At 38.4% G+C, this 3,776-nt stretch overlaps 1 non-coding gene across 1 annotated transcript; it reads left to right on the top strand.

The window, feature by feature from the left end:
* Nucleotides 1-3,310: 3,310 nt before the first annotated feature.
* TRNAE-CUC (transfer RNA glutamic acid (anticodon CUC)) lies at nucleotides 3,311-3,387 on the top strand. Its single transcript has one exon. It is a non-coding gene; the product is annotated as a tRNA-Glu (tRNA).
* Nucleotides 3,388-3,776: the final 389 nt, after the last annotated feature.

The following is a 3,776-nucleotide window of genomic DNA, read 5'->3' as shown; positions in this document are numbered from 1 at the left end:
TCAAGATAATACGGCCATTTGTACAAACTCTGGAAGTCCCAAAAGAAAGAATTGGCAACTTCCAATGCTGCTCAAGTGTTAGCATCATGTGGGCAAGAAGAGTGTCTTACTCTGTTTGCAGTTCCAAGACTCAGCAGGGAGCATGGCAAATATTATGTGCTCAATGAATATTTGAAGGAATGGATGAATAATGAATGAATGAATGAATGAATGAATGAATGACTATACAAGCAAAAAGTAATTCCTCATATAATTCCTTTGAATCTTGTACTAAATTGAACATATGAAAATAGAGGAAAAGATTGAGAGGCAATGGCACAATGAAATTCAGATAAAAGAATATCATATTGAATTTGGGGGAAGTTTCATAAACATATATCATTTACTATGCATTTAGAGGTATGTTCTTAGACTCCATGGCAGTGGTTCTCAATGGGATGGGGCCAAGCTTGCTCTCCAGGGTACATTTGCCAATGCCTGGAGAGATTTTTGGTTGTCACAACTGGGGCTGAGGTAGAGGAGGTTGCAGCCAGCATCTACTTTGTAGAGACCAGAGAAGATACTAGACATCCTATAATACACAGGACAGCCCCCCATAAAAAAGAATCATCAGGCCCCAAATGTCAATAGTACCACTGTTGAGAAGGCCTCCTCCACAGCATATGAAACAGCTGCAAATGAGGAGCGCAAGGATGATTCCAAATGAGGAGTAGAAAGTTTTTGACTTATGTTCCATCTCTGCCCTTACCTATGGGCCACAAAAATTATATAGGCCCGAAAAACATGTGCCTTTTTTCTCAAAATGCCAAAGAATGGTTTTTAAGCCAGCCAGAGCTGGTTCCAAACACTCATTAAGAGGTTGCCACCCCCAAAGCCATCAGTGCCAGGTGCAGGGGAACACTAGGTAAGATGACTTTCACCTTGAGAAAATGGTTGGGAAAGTAGCACTTGGGAAATCTGGGTTTTCTGGATTGTTCTCTGTTAAAAACAAGTATCCTAAGATCTGTGCAAATCAATCTGCCTTTTGTCCTAGAACCCTGGCATAGAAGCTGTCTACACCTAGGAGAAGATCTGTCTAGACTAATGAAACAAATAAACTCTCATTTGGAAAATGCCAGGGCTGGGCAAGTCTCCATCTGTGTAAGGATGAGCAAACAGAGGAAACAAATAGGAAATGGAGAAGGCAAAGTTTAGCTGACAAAGCTTGATGTCTTCAAAAACATGAAATTGCCCCTGGAAGTAAAAGAGGGAAGAAAAAGGAAGCTAAGATAAAGGCAGAGATACAAAGAAATGTGACTGAAATAATGAAAGAATGCAAACCCCACAATAGCAGAACTAAAATTCCCATTAAAGACAATAAAAGTAGACGTGATCTAATCAACTCAGTGAAAAGGATGGCAAATTTAAGAAACCTTAAATCCAAAGGAAAAGGACAAAATTGAAAGTGACAAGAAAATTTACAGATATGGAGGAAAGGGAATAGAGATCCAATGCAAAAATGAAAGTTATTTCTAATATAACTAAAGGAAAATAACACAACACAGAAAAACTCTGCCTAAGGTGAAAAAGAAAACCAAATTTATAGATTTAAAAGCTTCACTATCAGGCTAAAATAATAAAACAGTCAATGAAACTTTTAGCACCTCATTCAACCTCCTCTCTGAGGTCTTTCCTTACCCTAATACAGAACCAAATTGCTTTGCAGCTTCTGTACCTTTATATTGTTGTGATTATTTTTCATATGTCTTTCTTCTCTGATAACTGAGAGTTTGTTAAACATTGTATCCCCAATGCCCAGCACCGTGCCTTGACATTCTTTAGTACTTTACAAATGTTTGCTAAATTGAAAAAAATGACTTTTTTCTTACATTCCTCATCCATTTCCAAAGCTTCTTGATCACTACTTTTAACACTTACCTACCACATTAACAGCTTATTCTCTTGTTGAGAGTTGTTTTGATTATTTGCTTTGGAGAGAGAGGAAAAAGGGAACCCAAACTAAATCAGATATTCATACTCTGATAATATAAAAATGTCTAGGAGTAGCAGATGTAGTTCAAGTGGAATGTCTGCTTCCCATGTACAAGGTCCTAGGTTCAATTCCTGGTACCTCCTAAAAAAAAAAAAAAAAAAAACCTAATTGTGCGGTGAGCCATTTCTACATCTTTCAAATTTTCCAAGCAGCAACCGAATTATCTGTATGCCTCTCTGGTTCATATTTAATAATTGGATTTAAATACAAACTACTGAAAACCTAAATTACTTTGGTTGTGCCCACATAATTCTAAAATCACTGGTAATTCATAGAAAGACAGAATCAAATCAACCATTCCCTTGAAATGTCTGGTCAATTTTGTCATGACAAAAGTCAATCCAGGGAAGCGGACTTGGCTCAACGGATAGAGCATCTGCCTACCACATGCAAGGTCCAGAGTTCAAACCCAGTGCCTCCTGACCCATGTGGTGAGCTGGCCCACGCGCAGTGCTGATGTGTGCAAGGAGTGCCATACCACGCAGGAGTGTCACCCGCATAGGGGAGCCCCACGCACAAGGAGTGCACCCCATAAGGAGAGCTGCCCCACACAAAAGAAAGTGCAGCCTGCCCAGGAGTGGCACTGCACACACGGACAACTGACGCAGCAAGATGATGCAACAAAAAGAGACACAGATTCCTGGTGCCACTGACAAGAATACAAGTGGACACAGAAGAATACACTCAACAAATGGACACAGAGAGCAGACAACTGGGGGGATGGGGGGGAAAGGGGGGAGAGAAATTAAAACAAAAAATCAATCCAGTGCTCTTGGCACATGGCTTTTCCCCTGAAGTCTATATAATCCCACAATTTCACTTCTGCCAATATACTAAAGATATAGCTTTTTAAAAAAGGTATTAGAAATTTGCTTTAACATTATTATAAAACCAAAATTTGGAACAGCTTAAATGCATAGCTATAAAACTATTATTATTATATCTTGATATAGTATTAGACAACTTTTTCTGTGATATCATGTGAAATATTTATAATATTATTGCAAGTATAACAAAACCAAATTAAGAATATAGTATGAATACAATTAAGCTGGGAAAAAATAGCAATAAAAACCTGTATGCAGAAAAACAGCAAACAGACAAACTATAAGGAAATATTCTTTGTATAGATGAGATGTCAAATGACTTTGTTGTGTTTTGTTTTGAGGATATGTCTCAAACAGTCTTTAATAAAAATTTCCTTATATTTGTAACAAGTACTGGGATAGCTAAAATTAAAATTAACTAAGACAGCACTCTGATTAAAGACCCTAACTAGGGGAACGAGTATAGCTTAGTGGTAGAGTGCCTCCTTCTCAAGTATGAGGTCCTGGGTTCAATCCCCAGTACCCCCTAAAATATAAAATAAAATAAAAAATACCCTAACTCCCTGGACTGCCAGGATACACTTCAAATTCTGGCCAAGAAGAGCTATAGGACTGACCTCAACCCCTGCCTCTAGTCTTCTCTTTGAGCATAATGTCTCTCCCTTCTGCTGGCAATGATTTCAACTCCTCGCTCTTCTTTTCTGGCTTAAAAGCCATGGCATGCTGGTAAATCAGTTTTCCTGATTTGTAGCATCTGCCAACATCCATTGTATACCTATTCCCACAATGGCCAAGTTCAAGCTACCAATGACTTAACCAGTTGTCAAGATTCTGAGTATTTAACAATGGAGCTGTAAGAGGCAGCTCCATCATACCACAGAAAAATGTTATTTTCTCTATGAAGCAGTTTCTCATGT

This window comes from Dasypus novemcinctus, chromosome 11 (genome assembly GCF_030445035.2).
Source record: "Dasypus novemcinctus isolate mDasNov1 chromosome 11, mDasNov1.1.hap2, whole genome shotgun sequence".
In the NCBI taxonomy this organism is placed as follows: Eukaryota; Metazoa; Chordata; class Mammalia; order Cingulata; family Dasypodidae; genus Dasypus; species Dasypus novemcinctus.
The sequence above is the reverse complement of the archived record's forward strand: the minus strand, read 5'-3'. Positions and strand labels throughout refer to the sequence as shown.